We start from the raw sequence: 22,637 nt of genomic DNA, 5'->3' as shown, positions 1-22,637 counted from the left end.
AAAAATATAAGATCCCAAAACAACAGAAGTATTTTTCATGTATCTTTAATAACTCTATATGTTAATTCAAAATAGAAGCCACAATATAACTCAGTGTTTCCCAACACTGTTGTGGTGAAAACGTGTCCCATGTTCAAACATGAGCAATGAATGTTGGGTTTTTAAATGTTGCCCAAATTTCTCCAGCCCAGGGTTTCTCAGAGCCTTTAATTTGCTAATGTACAATATGAATCTCCAAGAGTAAAACAGAATATGCAGCCTTCCCGAACTTATTCCCACAAAATAATCTTTTCAATGAAGCACCAAAAACAGTTCCCAGAAGCAGCGTTTTTGCAGAAAACAGTTTGGGAGAGACACATGTAGCAGAAATTCCTTAGACTCTGGTGTGGGCAAGCTATAGTTCAAATTTGGCTCTGCAACCTTGGACAAGTCAGTTAACCTCTCTGGGCCTGAATTTCTTTATCTGTTAAACAAAGATGATAATACCTACTTGCAGGGTTGGTAGGAGGATAAAATGACATACAGTGGGTCCAGTGTGACTTGCTCAGTGACTGCCTGTGAACAGGTGCTCCATAAATGGTCGCTGCTGGTTTCTTGGGACTCTGTCATTACTGAGTTTACTCTGCAGCAGGTACTCAGGAGGTTCTGGTTCAGAAGCACAGCACCACTGAGAAGCCTAGAAGGTCCCTGAGAGCCAACAGAAACTGAGCAAGACCAGAGCCAGTGGCAGCTGTCTCTGTCCCACCGAGGTGGGGCAGGCTGACTCAGGTGCTCAGGTCAATGGAAGGATCTTCCCAGGATCTCCACATCTGCCAGTCCCCTCTCCAGAACCAATGGCCATAGGGATCACCAAGGGGCCACTAGCCTTTCACTGGCCACAACAAATGTCTGGTGGCCCAAGGCCATTCTCAGCCAGCATGCAGAATAAAATAATACAGCCACTTGCAATTGCCCAGTTCCTTCACATTCACAAGACTTTCTTTGTGGATTCCGTCTTATCACTTCAACCAGGCCCAATAGACCTCACTTAGAATGCTCTGGAGTTATGTATCAGAATAGTTCTAATCCCAGAAACCCTGTAGGATAGACAGGACAGGGATTATTTATGCCCATTTTACAGATACAAAAAGTAAGATTTGGAAAGACTAAGCCAGTTGCCCAAACCTTCACCCTGAGAGCAGCAGTTTATCAGCCCTGCTTGCTAGAGATAGTTCTTGCTGATTATCCATTGCTCTCCCGGCTCTGAGCTGCCTCCCTCTATCTTGGGTGGGTTACATTCCTGTTTTGGTGATTCCTGCCTTGCACAGGCTGAACTTCCCAGCCAGGTGTCTTCTGACCAGCCCTCACTGTAGCCATGGTGACAGGACCCAGCAGGTGCTGGTTCTACTCATCCAGCTTGGAGTATTCCCCACAGTCGCACTGTACATTGCAGGCTGCTCTTCCCTGAGCAGGGCACATCCTAGCTTTGGTGTGTAAACCACATCTCCATCCCTCTTCCAGCTGACAGACATAGCTCCTTCCTATGAGCTGTCACCTGACCACTCTGCGCATCCTTCATACCACCTGCAGGGTGCTCCTCCAGAGCTGGAAATAATGAAAGGGGAGGCCTTTGGCCAGAGCAGGTTGCCCTGATTTTTGCACTAGAGTATTTAAAATAGCCCAGGTGCAGAGGGTCCCTGCTTCCTGGAAGCAGAGTTGTTTTGTGTCTAGATGAATGTCTCTCTTCAGCCATTGCCCCCTACCCTGGTAGACGCCATGCCAACTGCCTTAGCATAATGCACTCTGATTTCCCCACTGTGACTAGTAATGGACTATTAAGCCAGTGTTGCCCCATGAATCTCAGCCTATGAGGCAGCAATCACAAACAAGCAGTTTGAAATGACTTTCCCCTGATGAGGCTACAAACAAACAGAGGCCAAAACCCAGCCTGTGGCCTATTGTCAAGAATACCAGTCAGAGCAGGGTCAAGAACAAAGTGGCAGGCTGCAATATGGTCCAGGGAAACCACTGCTTCCCGGTAATCAGGACCCAGTGAGCCCATAGAATAAGGCAGACTCTGCTGTCTTCCCTGAGCTGATGGAGAGGGCAGCCCTGCAACCCCTTTCAGCTGGAGTGGGGACTGAGATAGTAATGCAGCCAACATTCATCAAGCCTTACTCTGTGTTAGGCACCACTAAGAACTTGATGGACACTAATTCATTTGCTCTTCACAAAGGCCACATGAAGAAGGTACTCTTATTATCCCCATTGTACATTCGAGAAACTGAGTCTTAGGATAAATCACTTCCCAATCTTACAGAGCAAGTAGGTGATGGAGCCAAGAGTTAAACTCAGACAGCCTGTCTTCAGAGCCACTGAAAGGTCCTGATTGAATTTGGGTCCTTTTAATGGAGAGTACTCAATGAACACTGATAACATAATAGAGCATTGAATTAGGAGTCCATCCTTACAATAGGAGCTGTAAATAGCAGAATGTGAGCTGCCTTCGGTTCTGCCTCATTCCTTCTATGTGATCTGCACAAGAACCAAACTGACTTCATCTCTACCTCACACACAGGACTATTATAAAGATTGAATTTCATAACATGTGTCAAAGTGTTTCATAAACTACGATGCTTACCATATGAGCTGTGAGCGTTTGTTGCTTTCCTATAAAGAATCAGTGTCCTGCCCTGGTCCTGCTACTCACTAGCTAACTGAAATGGCCCAACTGACCTTGTGAATTGGTATTTCTAACCTTTGGCTTTTTAAACATGGAATGACACTATTTATACAAGGCCAACTTCTCACCTTGCTTCCTACCAACCTGATTGTCCAAGTTGTAGAGCCTTAATGAGCTGAGCCCCTGGGTGCCCCGAGGATGCACACATACCAAATGAACAGAAAGCATTTATTATTACGGTAATTGTGCTAAGATACCCTCTCCAGAGAGCTGCCAGCACTTTACAGACAAAGTTCATTCATTCTCATAAGCAGACCCAGATGGACCACCCTGGGGGACCATCTGGCTGGGTCGAGTGTGCCAAGTCAGCCTAGGAGAGATGGGGCAACTTGGGCTCACTGGGGTGGGGGCAGAATCCTACTACTCATGCATTCCACCCCTGCCCAGCCTGACACAGATCATGTTGTCTCTGAGAAGAAGCAACTCCTTCAGCCCTGTCGTCCTTGAAGACCAGTTCTCAGCCTATATCAAGTTGATGGGAAAGGGTTTAATAAGACACAGCAAACCCTTACAGCTGTCCCTTGCAGCAAAACCCTTATGGCAGAGGTTCTTAAGGTGCAGTCCCAGAACCAGCACCAATGTAATTTGCATAATTAAAAATGCAAATTACCAAGCTCTATCCTAGATCTACTGAATCGGAAACTCCGGGGGTGTTAAGAAGCATGACTTTGATGCATGCTAAAGTTTGAGAACTACTTCCTTAGAGTAAATCCCTGTTATAGTTGCAAAGGTTATCTGTGCCTCCTGAAAGGCACTTTCTTCAGATGGAAAGAGCTAGATCGGCAGCTGCTTATTTACTGAGCAGTCATTATTCTCAGGCTGGAGAGTCCCCACCTAATATGTCTCTATCATTTCATTTTACTGCCCAAGTAGCCCCTGCATCTTAGGAGTGGATGGGACTATACGGCCAGTTATTTTATAATTAAAAAGAAGTGAAAGGAGACAGACTTCCCAAATTCTTTGCTTGAGGACATAAAGTTGGAGCTAAATCTCCCCTAGGTCCTCTACGAAAGAGACCAAGGTCTCAACTGCAGACTGCCCCCAGCAGCTCAGAGCAAGAGCCCTGCCACTCCCTGACCATTCACACCCCACCCCATCCAAACCAAAGGACAGCATTTAGTGGCCTGTGCATTGTTCCTCCAAGTGCTCATGGAAATGAGTTGGTTGACCTCCTCCATCAGCCCAGTAGCCCACCTGGAAAACCAGATTCTAGGCAGAAAGAGGGTGTTAGAGTTTCAGAGGAATGGCCAGGATCTCTCTCCTCAGGCAGGGCCAGAGACCCCACTCTTAGAATGTTCTAGGAGGAGCCCTGGACTGGCAGCCATGAGACCACGGTTCCAGTTCCTCTCTACCTCTTACCACCCATGTGATCTTGAGCCAGTTTCCTCATCTATAAATGGGGGTGACAGTTCCATGTCATAGAGTTGTTTTCAGGATTAACTGAAATCATGTACCTTGAACTTCAAAAAATGGAGACTGCTATGCAAATAAAGATCTTTATTATTCTGAGTCGGTGCTCTTTAAAGAAGACAAGTGAGGTCAGGAAAGCAGATGGAGACCACATCTGACCATCGGGTAAGGATTTATGAGTGAAACTGTCCCACTGATTGGGATGAAGACCCGGGAAGTGTGCTGCAGAGTGCATGGCAGCTCTGGGGACTGCCTGGCTGGTCAGCTGTCTGTGCTTCATTCGTCTCCTCCTCCCAGTTCAGAGCCTCTGACAGATGGACCCAGGAATTGCTTCCTGGTTCAGCCAGTGAAATGGACACAGTGAATAGCCTACAGTTTACCCCTGAGCCAGTAAATCCAAACTCTTCTGCATTGTGTCGTGCCGGGATCACAATAAATCTGGCATAAGATGGGACATAAAACATATCGGTGTTTAGTTGATTTGTTAATGTAACTGTCAATGGAAATCAGATGTTGAGATTCACTGTGAAATGAAGTAGCAATGTGTGCCTCTGTCAGAAATACGGGTCTACAGTGATTCAGAAACCTCGCCCCAGCACGGTGGGCATTTCGGGGATGCTGGTGGCCCTGAGAGATGCCAACAACTTGGTGGCCCAGGCCTGGGTAAGGTCCGTCTCCCCATCCCCATGGCTGTCCATGCTTGGACCAGCCCTGCTTCTGCAGGATGCTCTAGGGAGTGGGTCAGAGGTGTGAATGAGCTGTGGATCTCTGAAAATAAAGCAGACTGCATTCAATCGGTACCTTCCTGTGGATCTTTTTTCCCCTCTGAAAATAGATGCAATCCTCACCCTGCCTGCTTCCTGGATTGATTGAAAGAAACTAACGAGATAGTGGACATGAAAGGGCTTGGAAGAGTTTTGTGACTAGAAATACAGGTGATGTATTGGAATAGAAACAGGGTGAATTGGGGTCCTCAGAATGTAAGCATCAGCCTAGGAAGGAAAGAGAAGGACTGACTCACTCATGCTTCTTTTAGAGAAATTTATTTCCTTTTTTTGACTGTAAAAGTTATGTATGTCCATTATAGGACACAGAAATCCAAAAAGGTTTAGAAAAGAGAGCTCAAAGCATTCATAATCCTCTCCCTTAGAGGTAACTATGGTTAACAATTTAACATCTATTCCTTCTAGTTTTCCTTTCTGTGTATATAAATGGATTTTGCTATGCTGTTCCAACAGTCTTAGATACAGGTGCATTGGGCGTTTTTGTTTGGTTGGTTGGTTGGTTGCTTTTCTTTTTAGTTAATTGATTATGAAAATTTTCTCATGTTAATAAAAGTTCTTCACCTTGTGTGATACAGGGGTACAAGCTTTTATTACTATTTCCCTGTCTGTAGGGATCTTGTTTCTTTGTGTTCACTTTCATGGTATTATAATCTACTATGAGTTTTTTTTAGATCTAAGTGTCTGATAACTCTATTTCCTCAAGGAAGTTTCCTAAAAGTGGAACTTTGGGGTTCAAAGGTCTTAAATACAAAGTTTTTAAGGTTCTTAAAATGTACTGCCAAGCTTTTCTAGAAAAGTTCTTCCAGTTCACCTTCTCACCAGCAGTATGTAAGAGTCCCTAACTCACTACATCCTTGCTAGGATGGAGTAATATTTTATTTTATTTTATTTTATTTATTTATTTATTTATTTATTTATTTAAAGTAACACAGGGTCTCACACTCAGTCACCCAGGCTGGATTGCAGTGCTGAGATCACAACTCACTACAGCCTCGACCTTCTGAGGAGACCTCCCAGGCTCAGGTGATCCTCCCACCTCAGCCTCCCAGGTAGCTGGGACTACAGGCGTGTGCCACCATGCCCAGCTAATTTTTTTGTATTTTTAATAGAGACAAGGTTTTACCATGTTGCCCAGGTTGGTCTCAAACTCCTAAGCACAAGCGATCTGCCCACCTAGGACTTCCAAAGTGCTGGGATTACAGGTGTGAGCCACTGCGCCCGGCCTGGGTATTATTTTCAAATCTTTGCTAATTTGATGAAGGTATTTTGTGCAAAAGCTATTTCAGTTTCTGCCGTTAAAAGTAAAAATAATGGCAAAAACCAAAACAGCTTTTGCACTAACCTAATAAAATGTTTGAATCTGACCATCACTTGATACAGCTCATACTAAAGTCACACAGACAAGTCACTATTCCCTGAGCATGCCATCCTCTGTCCCTGGAGCTCCCTTATCTGTTCTCTTTTGCTGAGAATTCTTACCCAGTCTTTGAGGATAACTCAAGTGTTGTCTCTTTCCTAGAGACTTCTTTTGCCCCCTGGCTGGACACTCCTCTGTGTGCCTGTCATTCAGACATCCCAGTTATCTATTTCTGAGCAACGAATACTCCAGAGCATAGTAGCTTAAAACAACTACCATTTTATCATTTTTCACAATTGTGTGGGACAAGAATTTGAGCAGGTAGTAACTTTTTCACACCACATGGCATTGACAAGTCATGTATTGGATTCAGCTGGCAGATCAAATGGTGTGTGGGCTCCAGGATGGCTTTGCTTGCATGTCTGCTGCCTTGAAAAAGATGGCAGGAGGGCTGAGCTCAACTGGGACTATCGCCAGAGTGCCTGCACCTGACCTCTCTAGCATGGTAGCCTTGAGGGAGTCAAACTTCTTACATGCATGCTCCAGGCTCCAAGGCCAAATGTATCCATGACCAAGGAGGGTGTTGCACAGTTTTTATGATCTAGCCTCAAAAGTTACATGGTGGCTTCCATCTTATGCTATTAGTCCAAGCAGTCATGAGCCTGTAGGACTCATGAGAAGGATACCAAAATCTCCATCTCTCAGTAATCCTCTCAAGAGGATTTTTAAAGAATTTGCAGATAAGTTTTGAAACAGCCAAAACACACACCTATTTTAGCACTTAATGTATTTTTACTATTAATTGACAAAATATCTGTCCTAGTATACAGGGTGGCCTCAAGATTGTAAACCATGTTTTCTTCATTGTCTACTAGTTGTTGAATACCTACTATGTACCAGACACTGAGGCTCACCTGCAGTTTTTCTAAACCTCAAGACAACCTTGTGAGATAGATGCTGACATTCAAGGCAATTGAGTACCTTGTACAAGACCAAGCACGGTCGAGTCAGCATTCAAATTTGGTCCAAAACGGTCTCCAAATCCAATCTTGTTTTCCTCACCTGTAGTACATGCTCAGTAAATTGAAGATCAGTGGAAATTCAGGACAGCACACAATTTTAAAACTTTATATCAGGTCCATTGAAAATGCATCTTCCTTATACTACCAGGGGTTCCATAGCAAAACTGCTTCCATCTCTGGACCCTTTGTGAACTGAGAGAGGACACCTGTGTCTGTGCCCCTGTCACTTGGCCAGCAGTCCAAGACCTGTGGGCATGAATATTTCCCCTAGGTGTCCTCCGAGATTTTTCCCATCAAGTCTTGTCTGTTTTCTCACCTATTTTCCCTAAATGAAATTGTAGACTCTGTTCAGTAGCTCTTCACTCTAGAGAATATAGTACCTGGCAGAACCCCCCTGGGTGTTTGAGAAAGACTTGTAAAAGTGGAAATGGAGTCCTGTGCGCCCTGGGACCTGCCCAGTCTGAAGCAGCCCTTTGTGCCATCTGCCTATACTTCGTAGCAAGATTGAGGGCTGAGAGGATTCTAGCTGAGCTGGGAGTCTCCCCATATGCTTTCCGAATCGTCATCCACATGTATCACCATTGCCAGACCCTCCCCCAACACCTTCTTCCTCCACATGGAAACTCATCTCCATCGTTCCCTGCTGCTGGCTAAGATCTTGAACCACAGCGCGGGGAGAAGCAGCCCTCAGAGCTCACCCGGTTCAACCCCACAACCCCATCGTTTCACAAATAAGCAGACTGAGGCCAAGAGAGGCTAATGCCAGGTTTAAGATCACTCAGGTGGCCTGGTGCAGTGGCTCATGCCTATCATCTCGACACTTTGGGAGGCTAAAGCAGGAGGATTGCTTGAGCCCAGGAGTTCAAGACCAGACTGGGCAAAATAGGGAAACCGTATCTCTACAATTTTTTTTTTTTTTTTTTTTTACTTAGCCAGATGCAGTGGCACACACCTGTGATCCAGGCTACTTGGGAGACTGAGATGGGAGGATCACTTGAGCCCAGGAGGTTGAAGCTGCTGTGAGCCATGATCATGCCACTGCACTCCAGCCTGGATAACAGAATGAGACCCTGTCTCAAAAAAAAAATAAAAATTTAAAAATTAAAGAAAAAAGATCGGCCGGGCACAGTGGCTCATGCCTGTAATCTCAGCCCTTTGGGAGGCCAAGGTGGGTGTGGATCATGAGGTCATGAGATTGAGACCATCCTGGCTAACACGGTGAAACCCTGTCTCTACTAAAAAAAATAACAAAAATTAGCTGGGCGTGGTGGTGGGAGCCTGTAGTCCCAGATACTTAGGAGGCTGAGGCAGGAGAATGGCATGAACCCAGGAGGCGGAGCTTGCAGCGGGCCGAGATCCCGCCACTGCACTCTAGCCTGGACGACAGAGTGAGACTCAGTCTCAAAAGAAAAAAAAAGATCACTCAGCACACAGCAGTGTCAGGTTAGCTCAGAGGCTTTGTCACTGCCAGGCCACTGTAGTTCCAGCAATATCCAGTGTCTCACACACCGGTAGATTCCACTGGAAACCAAACAGAAGGGGGATTTAAAAGAAGAAAGAGAAGAGCCTGAACTCCGCATGGGGCCTCAGCCACAGGCTTTTCTCAGTAGGCCACACTGACTTCCCCCTGTCCCGCAGTCGTCATTAGGGCTTATTTTCAAGGCCAGGATAATCAGTCATCTTTCAAATTGCTCTAAAATATAACATAAAATTTACCATCTTAACCATATCTATGTGTACAGTTCAGTAATGTTTAAGTATATTCAACGCTGCTGTGCAACCAATTTTCAGAACTTTTTTAACTTCCTAAACTGAAATTTCATACCCATTAAAGAGCTCCCTATTCCTCCCTCTCCCCAGCCGCTGTAACCACCATTCTACCTGCTGTCTCTATGGATTTCACTACACAGGGTACCTCATATAAGTGAAATGGCACATTTGTCTTTTTGAAACTGGCTTATTTCACTTAGCATAGTGTCTTCAAAGTTCATCCATGTCGAAGCATGTGTCAGAATTTATTTCCTTTTCAAAGCTATATTGAGGAACCACTAGATTGTTTTCCATAGCAGCCACACCATTTTACGTTCCCACCAACAACACACAAGGGCTCAAATTTCTCTATATCTTTGCCAACACTTGTTATTTTCTATTTTTTTGATAGTAACCATACTAAATCTGTCATCTTCTTGTATATTTCAGTCATATTCATTGAAGGAATCAAGTGAAAGATAACATATACAAAAAATGCCCTATACATAGTAGGCTGAATATTATTTTCGTTGTTGTTTTTTATCCTTCCTGACTGCCTATCATCCAGTTTTCCTTCTTCATTAGGTTTCTCCCAAAATTGTGGTTCTGAGAAGTTCAGACCCTCACATGAGAGGCTTAGAAAAGAACTAAAAACTAAAAAATACAAAGAGGTTCTTGACTCCTAGCCATAAAAAGTGATCTTGATCTTTTCACAGGGGACTCTACCCATTTCCAGGTTTCTTTGCCTGAACTGTGCCTGTCAAATTTGATAACACCAAAGCTTCTTGCATTTTCTCCAAGGAAACCCTGCTTCCTCTCGCCCCTAGCTGGAAGAATGGCCCATCCACTGCACACTGCTAGCTTGGAGTCTGTTTTGCACTTGGCTTTGTGCCTAGAATGGGAAGCACTTTTTTTTAAGAGATGGAGTCTTGCTCTGTTGCACAGGCTGGAACGCAAAAGCACAATCATAGCTCACTGCAGACTCAACCTCCTGGGCTAAAGCGATCCTCCCTCCTTAGCCTTCCAAGTAGCTAATACTACAGGCACATGCCACTGGGCCCAGCTGGGAAGCCCTTGCTGACTGTCTCCCAGCCTCTCACTACTCACTGTGAATCAGCCATTACTCTCCTCCATGTATGGTGGCTCCCAGCAGCCTATGCCAGTTGCGATTTCATCAGCTTCCCAGCCCATGCCCCATTGCAGGTAGGAGTGGGCAGCCATAGTCCTGAATGGAGTTGGCAGCACTGAGCAAGGTCTTTAGATACAGAGAAGGCCACCATCACTACAAGGAGCCTTCTACATGATTTGCTTTTTATATGAACAAATGCCAGCCTTGTACACACATAGCCACAGGAGTTGGGGCTATGTGGAAGTCCTCTGAAATACCAATTTTATATTATGAACAAGCATAAACCCTGCTTCTGAATCCATTACCCAAAACTATTTATTAAAAAGCATTATTCACTTATTCTTTCAAGAAACTTTTATTGAGATTCCCAGGTGCTAGGCATTGTTCTAGGCACTGGGGATTCAGCAGTGAAACACACACTAAGTTCTCCATCCCCTGAGTGCTAGTCAGGGAGACAGACTACCAACAACACTAATAAGGAAGGCGTATATTGCTCAGTTATACAGGTAGCAAGGAAAGGAGAGACGAAGTATCTGTGATTTGGATTGGAGGCCACGGAAGAGATTTTAGATAAAGCCACCAGGGAAGGCCTTGCTGAGAAGGTAACATTTCAGTAAAGATGGAGGTGTGGAAGCCTCTTATGGGTTTAGTGATATCGTGTGTAAATGTCAGATGGTTGATATTAAAAATAAAATCTTAATCATTTTCTAGCACTAGGTGGTTTACAAAGTGCTTTCCATAATTATCTCATTTGGCCCCAACAACCCCTGATGGAGGAGGCATTTTTGCCTGGCTCATGGGGACAAACCCTGAATGCCGATATTCAGGTTCCTGGACCTTAGTGCCTACTTGGTCCATTATTCCTCTGAACACACTGAATGTTCTAGCCTTTGGAGAGACTGGAATCCTATTCCCAAATCCTAGCCACCCTCCATGGGTCCCCAAGACACAGGCTTGCTTGCTCAGGCCCTGCCTCCTGCCTGTTGTACATATTCTTCTCTGGCGCTCCACTGGCTTGCACTCCACAATCCTCCCTCTTGCTCATTTCTGGGGCTTCTAAAATGGCCTTTTCCACCCTGGTGGGGCTAGCATATTGATTAAGAGCGTGGGCTTCGGGGAGCCAGACAGACATAAAACTCTGGCTCTGCCAATGCTTATGACCTCAGGAATGATCTTACAAATATTTGGATTCCAGTTTCCTTCTCAGTAAAATGAGGGAGCAATTACTTTATAGAGTTACTGTAAGAGCCAAATAAAATAATGCTGATAAAGCCTTGAGTACAGGACCTAGAACATTGTAAGCACTCAATCAATGGTGAGGATGGAAGCTATTGCTATGATCATTGACAGTGGCATCAGCACCCAGTGGCTGTCTTGTCTCTTTAGCAACTAGCCAGCCCTTCTACTGTGGCTACCGTGGATCTAATGGGGGCAGGATGACCTCCTGTGTATCTTTAAGAGGGCTGAATCCACCTGGCTTCCTTAATTGGAGGTGCCTCAAGGGGCCACTACCCATGATCAGGTGCTCCTGTCTTTATTCCTCCAGCCTGAATGAGCCCTCCTTGCCTTTGCTCTCATTCCAAGCAGCTTTCTCTGCTGCAGAATCTAAAGCCTGGTCCCTGCAGTAGTCTCAGTAGTAGCTATAATTTGTTTGTGATTAGTACTAATTCTCCAAGGTACAGTTGAAATTGCATTGTTTACTGAACAAACAAGAGGAGAAAATGACATATTTTACGGGGAGGTATGGTGCAGAATGGTTAAATGCAACCACTTTGCAGGGAGATTAATGGCAAAATGTACACAGAGGTCATTTATAATATTACAAATGAAATTATTGGTGTGTGTTTTCAACAAAGCAATGAAGATAAATGTTGAACAGGAAAACCTTAGGAAAGGATCATGCAACAAAATAAAGGGGCTATGGAGACTACAAAAGAATAAGAAAATTTTTAATTCCTTTAGAGAACTCGACCACAAAAATGAAACACACTCTGCCTTCCTGCAGGTGGCCTACAGGAATCTTGGCGGTTCTCAGTAAATCTATACGGAGACTGACTTTGTCCTAGGAATTGGAAGTTGGAAACCAGCCCTCACAGGCTCTGTCATGTCAGGCAGCCCTGGTCCCACCCTAGTGCCATCCTTTATGTTGTCCTCTCTCACCATCACCTTGGGCCCTCGGCCAGTCTTATCAGGGTCGCCTTCGTATCCACTCACCTCCCTCCATCTCCATGTCACCAGCCTCATTCAAGCTGCCTTTGTGACTTTCTTGGTCAGTTACAACAGCAGCCTCCCAAGTGGTTTGCCCACTTCCATTTCTCTCCATCCATTCTTCCTGAATCACTCAGAATGATCTTTCTAAAGACTTAGATTTTTTTTCAGTTTCTTGTCTAAACTTCTTAAATAAGGTCCATGCTCCTTGCCACAGCCCACAGGGTCCTGCCTGGTTGGGCCTTGGCCTCCCTGCGCAGCCACCTCTCATAACCCTCTGTGACCATCTGTGACCCTCTTGAGCCATACTGGCCTCAGCTCTGCTTCTAGATCAGGAACATCTTTTCACACCCCCAGCCTTGCAGTTTCTGCTCCTCCAAGCCTTTTTCATGGCTGATTCTCTCTCATCCTTCACTATCAGCTCACATATCACCTCCACAGAGATGGCACATCATTTTTTTTTTTTTTTTTTGAGATAGAGTCTCGCTCTGTCACCCAGGCTGGAGTGCAGTGGCGAGATCTGAGTTCACTGCAACCTCTACCTCCTGGGATCAAGCTATTCTCCTGCCTCAGCCTCACAAGTAGCTGGGACTACAGGTACATGCCACCACACCTGGCTAATTATTGTATTTTTAGTAGAGACGGGGTTTTGCCATGTTGGCCAGGCTGGTCTTGAACTCCCCACCTCAGGTGATCCACCCGCCTCAGCCTCCCAAAGTGCTGGGATTACAGGCGTGAGCCACCGCACCTGCCATGTTGCTCTTTCTTCACTACTGTCACCCCAGTGCTAGGCACATTATAGAAGCCCAAAGATTGAAATGGAGACTGGGGAAGGTGGGTGCGATTTCTGCAGTGCAACCCAAAGGAATTAGTAATTCCTAGCAGAATGCAAGGAAACCCCACCTTGCGACATTCTTCTACTTAAACTCGGTGATCTGGTTTGTATTATTTGACTACATACATTAGCACTTGCTATGTGACAGGCACTCTTGAGGAGATTGAATAAGTGACATGGACTCCCTGCCTCAAGGAATTTAGAATTTAGTGGGAGAAGCTGGCAATGCAGATATAAACACACAATAAAGTGAGGCAGGGCACAGCCAAAGGTATGCATCAGCACCCCAGAGGGAGATGCGTGTCTTTCTTCAAGAGAGAAGAGCAAGCAGTTGGGGAAAGTGGCATCCGAATTAGCAGGAATTGTTGAGATCAAGATGATTCTAGACAACGGAACAAAGTTATACAAAAGCTGTAAGGAACTGCACGTCCCGATGTTTAGCTAAAGATGTGAAGGGACATGGCAGAGCTGGGATTTGGACTGAATGCTGCGGAAACCAGCAAAGGTTTATGGTAGGATTAGGACCAAAAAGGAGCTGACCTCAGAAAGCTGACTCCGGTGGTGAGGTGACTCCAGAGACAACTAATGCTGAAAACCCATCACTGCAAGTATAATTTTTCATAGCTATTATTTATGTTGGAAATGACTCTTGCATTTGTTTCAGTTACTGTTTTGCTGAAAGGATCTGGCAGAGCCTCATCTCTACTATGTGACATGAGGACACCCAAAGCTTCTCTCTGTCCCGAAATCTGGCCTCTGTAACCCCCTTACTGATCCCCTTCCCATCCACCCTCCATAGCTGGTCCTCTCAAAGTCCTTAGGATAGTCTCTGAAATGAGCCCATAATAAGAACCCATGTATTCTTTTATGTACACATGATTTCATTTCATCCTCACATAAATCTTGTAAATTAGGCAGCATCCCCAATTTATAGAAAACTGCAAGCTATGTCAGCATTCACCCCACTAACTAGTAGAAGATGGGGGCTGGAGCCTAGTATTATTTTCTCTACACCTTAGGGGGCTCATCAACACAAACTGAACAAAGTGGGTCCTTGGGCCTGCGAGAGTATTCACAGACATGGAAACTAGGGGTGAAAGGTGCTCTTGAGAATCCTGGACCAAGGAGGAAATCCTTGCAATGAGACGGTGGGGGCAGTGAGAGGTGCTGGAGGTCTTGGAATTCCTCTGTGAGGAGAAGGGACTAAGGATCCATTTCTCAGGCATCAGAGGTTCTCAGACTTGGCTGTACTCAATTATCACCCAGAGAGCCTGTGGCACCTGCTTTTTTCAGGCCCCCCACCCAGATCCTCTGATTCTATAGGACTGAAGTCAGGCCCAGGAAGCTCCTGCATGGTTCTCGTATAGGTGTGTGTGGACACACCATTAACGCAACAGCCTGAGCCCATGGCAACTATGAATGGCTGGCTTTAGAGGGTTTACAAACAAGGAAACTGAGGCCCAGAAAGAAAGAGACTTGCTCATGGTCCCAGAGGGCTGGTGGCAAGTCTAGGCCTCAAGCTAACTCTCTCACTTCCCAGAATCGTGATTTCTTACCCAGCCCACCAGCAGCCATCCATAGTGAGACCCGCTCCTCGCTGATTTACATTTTGAGTCGTAGAAACCCAAGATGCCAGCTCTTTAATGAGGTTGTCCACACTACAATTGATGAGGCTCAAAGCCCTCAGCAGGACTGGTCTCTGCCAGGCTTAATTTACACAGTTCTCAGGCCTTCCAATACTCCCATTAACGTCAGAAAGGGATCTGTAGCTGTTAGTCTGTGCACTCGACTACATTCTCATCATGTCACCATCCATTTTCATGTCTTGAGGCTGTTGAGAGCCTGATTTTCCTAGTCCAGATCATGACCCAGTCCCCTGGACTCCAGCTCCAGCCCCAGGTTTGACCTGAGTCCCCTAGACACCAGGTTCCCCCGCATGTCGTCTCCCCTCATTTAATTGAAGAGCAAGACCCCCTTCTCACTGAAGCAGCACTCAAATTTCCTGCTTTAACGAGTGTCATTAGTTAGGCAAGAGCAAGCAGGTGGAAGATGGCCAGAAAGCTGATAGGAATGTGCCTTTTTAAAATGACACATAAATCACCCTAATTAAAAATTAAGCGCCCGAAAATTTGACATTCATTTAAAAAAAGAAATTTGAGTTAGGAGAGTTGTGTAGGTTTTGTAGCATCAAATCTCTAAAACACGATTGAAGGAGCAGAGGATGCGTGGGTTTCTGTTTTGAATGCACAATTAGGGAAGAGGCATCATTCTCAGTGAGTGAACCCAATAAATCACCTGTGGTGTAGAACAGCAATTCACGTAACCTGACCTGGGCCACGTGTGTCTCCAGTGCAAATCTGAACTAATTTCTACTATAACCAGAGAGGAGATAAATGGGCAAACAAATGTGGCATGCTGCTCCAGGAGAGATGTTCCAGGATGCAAGTGACAGATGACTCAGACAGGAAATCCCATCGAGAGGCAAGTTTGCTGGGTGTGTGGCTTTGGAAAGATGCCCCAGAGGGGAGAAGGCTTCAGGGGAGAGTCATTAACAACAGCCAGCATTAATAAAGTCGACACTAACTCTATCCAATCAACCTCATAGACATGTAGCCACCAACAGCTACTGCCCAGAACAGGACATCAGAGATGGAAGCGGCCTTGGAGACAGGATTTGAGATCAACAGTGAAGATAGTAAAGGTGAAGAACCCATCCCTGATACAGAGGCATCTCAGCCCAAGATCTCCAGGCCTCCAAGGAGATAATACTCAACCATATGCCCCTGAGAATTGCCCGAGGAACAGTTTGTTGTTGTTGTTGTTTGTTTGTTTCTTTTTTGAGACAGTCTCACTTTGTCACCAGACAGGAGTGCAGTGGCATGATCTCGGCTCACTGCAACCTCTGCCCCCCAGGTTCAAGGGATCTCCTGCCTCAGCCTCCCAAGTAGCTGTGATTACAGGTGCCCACCACCACACCTGGCTAATTTTTGTATTTTTAGTAGAGATGGGGTTTCACTATGTTGGTCAGGCTGGTCTTGAACTCCTGACCACAAGCAATCCACCTGCCTCAGCCCACCAAAGTGCTAGGATTACAGGTGTAAGCCACGGCACCCTGAACTTTTAAAACCACCAGTGCCAAGCATCTGTCCTCCAGAGATACTGATTTCATTGGCCTGAACATCAAAAATATTCCTCACTTCCCAAGTGAGGCAGTCAGGGAGCCTCTCCTAGAAGACAATTTAATCTGAGTCATGAGAAAGGAACTCGACCTGGGATCATCTGACCAGGCCTTGGGCCCCTATCTGTGGCTTACTAGCTGTGAGACCACTTGCAAAGTACCCAGTAAGTCGCTGGTTACCTTTTGTAGTGCTTTATTGTCTAAAAATCATTTCTCTGTGCATTGTGTAGGCTCTCACATCCTCAGTCTTCTGATTAATCAAATGAGCATATTACTAACAGTCCTTCCGGTTTTTTATGAGATTCAAACGAAGGGTAAAGAAAATACATTGAAAGCTATTAAAATGCAATATAAAGGTAACCCCCTGTGATTTACATTGTTAATCTGGAGGAAGTGCCATTTCAAAGGCTAATATGAAAATTCCCATAGAAAGGACCCTTACTAATAAAAGATCCCCAAACACCGACTCTTCCCAGAGTGGCTTGATCTCAGATCTCCCTTACTTTTGCCTGTTAGGGCATTTAGGTGTTTCAGTGGTTACCAGGAACCACATGGGCAGAAGGCATCAGAAGTGTCGACGGGAAACAGGAGCTGGCTTTTCGTGTCCAAGCCACTGCCCTTCCTCGCTGCTCTGCAGGCTGTGGCCAGCCAGGGCCTCAGGGTACTCTACACCGCAGGCTAGAACAATCATTTTATAACCACAGAGAAGATGCTGTTTGGGAACTCAGGCCCTTGATTAAAATCATTCACCAAGGATACATTCCTTCTTGGAATTTATGGGCCCCATAAAAAAACAGAACTTGAGAAGACAGAGCGTTGTTTTTTGTTGTGCCTCATTAGTTTGGGGTTTGGGCTGGCAGTAGAGATCACAGTACCAGGCATCCATCTAATTGACTCTCCCACAAGCGTAAAGCTCCCTGTGGGATGGAGGAGGCTGTGCCAGGGAGCCTGGAAGTCTCCATTCGGGGAGGGAGACTGGGCGGAGTTGGTAGCAGTGCTGAAAACGTAGGCACCTCTGGGCTGCTGCTGTGCTTCCACCCAGGAAGACAGGTCCAGGGGACAAAATCCAGGGCCCCAGAGAGTGGAAGCCACACTGGTTTCTGCTCCTGGACCTCCTCTTTTGTCGGGGTGTGTGGGTGAAGGGCAGAGATGCTGACAGCCTGACCTTCCATGCCCACCATTACCACTCCTTGGAGGCAGCATAAAGAATAGAGAACAAGGGATCCAAATCCATGGGTTTCCGCCAATCCCTCAGCCAGCCAGTAACCACTCGGAGTTTTGGTATTCTCAACTATCAAATGGGCATAATGAGACCTTCCCCAGCTAATACACAGGATCAGTTCAATTCCCAAATAGGGACAATTTAGATCTTTATACCAGACACTGTCTGAGGCTCTTGAAGGTGAGACTTGACACCTCCCTTCAAGTCACTTGCAGTGGATGAGGAAGTCAGGCATACAAGCCATAGTAATGATATGCAGCGGAGTGTCTACCACATTAATTGTAAGAAGAAGTAATGTACCCGAGGAAAAGGGCCGTTCATGGAGGAGAGAATCCATGAGAATGGCACAGATGAGGTGGTGAGATCTAGATCCCCAGTGCCGAAAGAGGAAGAGTTGGTGGAAGGTGTCCCCAGAGGAGAGGGGAAGCCAAAGATTCCAAAGGGTAACCCACATATGACCTACTGATCCCACGTGGAACAAACTCTGTAAGCATCCATATAGAAGAGGAAGTCACCAAGGAAAATATGAATAGGGTGGCATCGTATGAAAATTTCAGGCTGGGTGCAGTGGCTCACACCTGTAATCCCAGCACTTCAGGAGGCTGAGGCAGGAGGATCGCTTGAGATCAGGAATTTGAGACCAGCCTGAGCAACATGGTGAAACCCCATCTCTACAAAAAAAAAAAAGTAGCCAGGTATGGTGCTGCACACCTCTATTCCCAGCTATTTAAAAGGCTGAGGTGGAAGAATCACCCGAGGTCGGGAAGGTCAAGGCTAGGATGAGCCAAGGTTGCGCCATGACACTCCAACCTAGGTGACAGAGACCCTGTCTCAGAAAATTTAAAATGCCTATTTATCAAAATACATTATAAACAGAATGAAAATATACATAAAATACTGGGAAAAATTGTCACGCATATAATAAATAGTTTCACATCCTTATTAATGACCTCATACAACTCAGTATGAAAACAGGAAGACCCTAATTGCTACATTGGCAATTCCCTAAAAAATAAATTTGGAAAGGAAAAAAAAGGCTAGTAATGTGAGAAAAAATTCAACCTCAAGGCTGGGCACGATGGCTCATGCCTGTAATCCCAGCACTTTGGGAGGCCAAGGTGGGCGGATCACTTGAGGCCAGGAGTGCAAGACCAGCCTAGCCAACACAGCGAAACCCCATCTCTACTAAAAATACAAAAATTAGCCAGGCATGGTGGCAGACATCTGTAATCCCAGCTGCTTGGGAGGCTGAGGCAGGAGAATCACTTCAACCCAGGAGGCGGAAGTTGCAGTGAGCTGAGATTGCACCACGGCACTCCAGCCTAGGCCACAGAGTGAGACTCTGCCTCAAAAAAAAAAAAAAAAAAAAAAAAAAAATCTAACTTCACTGGCTATCAAAGAAATCCAAAATAAAACAGCAGAGGGATACCTTTAGTTAAAAATAAAAATTCTGGTAAAACTCAGGGTTGGCCAGGATGTAGTATGAGGGATATGCATGTATGAACACAGCTGGTGAAGAGTGTAAATTGGATTAACTTCTAGAAGGCAATTTGGCAATCTGTATTAAGAGCCTTTAAAATGTTTATACCTTTTGATTCAGTAATTCCACTTCTGGGAATCTATCCTATGAAAATAATCTGCAGTGCAGGCAAAGGTTTACGCTCAAAGATATTCTTCAAAGCGTTATCATAAACAGACTAGCAGCCCAATCATTGAATAATGTTTAAATAAATGATGGGACATATTGCACAATATTGTAGCCATTAAAAAGGATTTTTATGGGAAAATTTTTAAACCTTTGGAAAAGCTTGTGATACAACCTAAATTATTTTAAGGCCTATATGTATGACACAACTATACATACTTATAAAGCATGGGCAGAAGAAACTAAACCAAAGAGAAATCTACCAAGATGTTAAAAATGGTGGCCCCTGGGTGGTGGGATTCTGGGCATTTTCTTTGTTTCTTTTGACACTGCTTTTGAACTTCAGATAATTGGATTCTGTTTTTAGAATGAAGGAAAGTAAAAGAAGCTGTAAGACCTCTTTGAGGAATGACAGGTGATTGGTGTGTGAAACACTCATGCACATTGGGACATAAGGTGTGGATGAAACAGACACAGCCTAGATTTGTCCGGGAGGTTGAAGGAGACCTCATAGATTTTTTTTTTTTTTTTTTAAGATGGAGTCTCACTCTGTCTCCTAGGCTGGAGTACAATGGCGCAGTCTTGGCTCCCTGGTTCAAGTGGTTCTCCTGCCTCAGCCTCCCAAGTAGCTGGGACTACAGGCACGTGCCACCACACCCGGCTAATTTTTTGTATTTTTAGTAGAGACAGGGTTTCACCATGTTAGTCCGGATGGTCTTGATCTCCTGACCTCGTGACCTGCCCACCTCGGCCTCCCAAAGTGCTGGGATTACAGGTGTGAGCTACCGCGCCTGGCTGATTTTTAAGTTCACTTATGTTTTCTGTGGCAGGGCTGGGAGTGAGGGTAATAAGGTCTTAACTATATTTAATGGTCTCCTGTGGTAAGGCATAAGAAAGTGATTTGGAAACAAAATCACCAAGCAAATGTGAGAACTTTTCTTGTTATCCTAAATACCTGTGCCTTGAAAGAGGGGCAGAGAGGACACTGGCCTTCCCCATTTTCTCCTACTAAGTAGAAAGAATAGAACTGCCCTGTCCTGGTTGTTACAAGTTTAGCAAGCAAGCAGATGCTGCTTCTGGGGTGCTCTCGACTCCTGGGACACAGCCCCGTCAGCTCCCCAGGTAAGGGGGCATCTCCTCCCACTGTTTTAGGGAGAACACACCTTCCGTGGGACCAGCACCAGTGTGCAGAAAGCGTTTTACCTTCCAGCTTCCAAGAGGACATGAGTGACCGGTGAAGAACTGATGCCCAAAATTAAAGCTGCAAAATGAATTTGACATTTTACATCCTAAAATGAGCATTGTGTCTCATTCTGCTGTTCCCTCTGTACTTTGATCCTGTGTGTTTGTCTGAGAATATGGCCTCCATACAGTGGGGGATTGGTTCCAGGACCCCCAAATCTGCACAGGCTCAGTCAGCCCTGCCAAACCCAAAAATATTGTATTTTCCATCCACATTGGGTGAGATCCATGTATAAGTGGGTCCAAACCTGTATTATTCAAGGGTAATTTTTTGTTGTGCATTTTCCTGCACTTAGAATCTATAAGTTATTTGGGGTAACCTTGCTTAGGCTATCTTGAGGCCCAGGGATGAATGGGGTGGTGTTTTTCCTTCTGTGTGAGTAAGAAAAAGGTAGAGGTGAACAGTCCAGGGGACCACAAAGATCTAGTCACAAAAACAAGTTAGAGCACTGAGAAGTGGATCTAAATCTACTCTGGGATCCCGATGATGGGAGCCTCAGCTATCTGGGATTTCAGCGGGAGTCAGGTTTCGATGGAGTGTTCATTCTCTATTGCTGCTGTAAAAACTACCACAAATGTAATAAAGCAACATGAATTTGTTCTTTTACAGTTCTGGAGGGCAGAAGTACGAAATTAGTTTCACTGGACTAAAGTCATGTCAGGCAGGCCAGGTTCCTCCTAGAGGCTTTAAGAGAATCGCTTCCTTGACCTTTCCCGCTTTCAGAGGCTGCCAGCACCCTTTGGCTTGTGGCCCCTTCCTCCCACTACTCCAAACGCTTGCTTCCACCCTCACAGTCCCTACTTCTTACTTTGACTCTCTTGTCTGGTGATCACATTGCCCATGCCCCCCAACCCTAGATATTCCAGGTTAATATCTCCAGCTAGAGATTCTTAATCACACCAGCAAAGCTTCTTTTACCACATAGGTAACATTTTCACAGGCCCCAGGGATCCAGATGTGTCTATTTGGAGGTCTGCTATTCAACCTACTTAAGATAGGTAACCTAACACGCAGGCTATTCATGAACGCTCCTAGGGGCCAGGCACTTGCTAAGGCTGGGGGAACGCCAAGCTCAAACAACTTGATGGAGATGATGGGATCATGCACAAGCGTTCTGGAGGCAGGTTGCGTGGAACCAGCAGCTCCCAAATGGAGATGGGGAGGAAGGTGTGAGGATTGTTGCAGGCAGTGTCTGTGAGCTGGACCTGGACGGACAGCAGGATTTCAATCAGCAGAGTATGGGGTGCATCATCACACAGCCATCACACTACCACGTTCATCACCCTCTGGGAGCCTGCAGCACAGAGTCCATGAGGAGAGGCAGAGGGAGAGGCAAAAAAGCAAGTTAGGCCCAGATCACAGGGACCTTGAAGAGCAGATGAAAGGGCTCAGATATGATTCCCTGGAAGGAAGTGGGATCTGTTTTTCCATGACTAGTATTTGCAGAGAATGCCCTGCAGGAGGCAGGGTGGATAATGCTGGGTGGCCATCTGCTGTCATCTGACAAACTTTGCCTTATCTGGACTTCCCTAGAAAAGAGGGCACAAGGCCACCCCCGGCATCTCCTTCTGTGAGATGGAGAGGGCACCTTTACAGTTAGAGAGGCTGGGTGTGAATCCCACATACCAGCTGTGTGACCTAAGTCACTGAACCTCTCTGACCTCAGTTTTCCCACTTAGGAAATGGACATCATTAAGACCTGTCCAGTTTCCTCACAGGGCCGGACGTGCTAAAGTAGATGGAGGAATTCCAGAAGTAAACAAGCTGGGCTTCATGTTAGTTTCAGTGCTATTGGGAAGAGTCCTTTGAACCAGGAAATCATGGAATTTTAGATATTAAAGATCACCTAACCTGGAGAGTACTGCATCAGAATCAGTTGAGTTTGATTTGCAGCCAGAGTTGGAAAAGCCCCACCCCCATGTGAGGCTCAGAGAGGCTGGGGGACTGGGACTTAGCCAAGTGGGGTCCTAGTTCATCTTCCCCCACTGCCCTGAGCAATGAGATGGGTTTAGCACCAGCTATGACCAGGATAGAGCTAGAAAACAAGGCAGAGGGTAAGGCAGGCTCACTCGGGTGAGCCCTACCTGCTCATCTCCACAGGGGCCAGAGGCTCCCCATCTGACACCAGGCAA

General features: G+C 45.7%; 1 protein-coding gene and 1 long non-coding RNA gene across 4 annotated transcripts in view; one reads left to right on the top strand and one right to left on the bottom strand.

The window, feature by feature from the left end:
- ALK (ALK receptor tyrosine kinase) overlaps positions 1-22,637 on the top strand; it is a 738,718-nt gene that overhangs the window by 581,510 nt on the left and 134,571 nt on the right. The window lies entirely within an intron of this gene.
- LOC131381020 (uncharacterized) overlaps positions 1-22,637 on the bottom strand; it is a 53,605-nt gene that overhangs the window by 20,696 nt on the left and 10,272 nt on the right. The window contains exon 4 of one of the 3 annotated variants that reach the window (XR_009209431.1): positions 4,348-4,570. The exons of the other annotated variants lie outside the window; for them this stretch is intronic. This is a non-coding gene — a long non-coding RNA (uncharacterized LOC131381020). Of the gene's footprint in view, positions 1-4,347; positions 4,571-22,637 lie in introns of those variants that run through there. 3 annotated transcript variants of the gene reach the window in all.

The sequence above is a fragment of the Hylobates moloch genome, unplaced genomic scaffold (genome assembly GCF_009828535.3).
Source record: "Hylobates moloch isolate HMO894 unplaced genomic scaffold, HMol_V3 SCAFFOLD_13, whole genome shotgun sequence".
Taxonomy (NCBI): Eukaryota; Metazoa; Chordata; class Mammalia; order Primates; family Hylobatidae; genus Hylobates; species Hylobates moloch.
The sequence above is the reverse complement of the archived record's forward strand: the minus strand, read 5'-3'. Positions and strand labels throughout refer to the sequence as shown.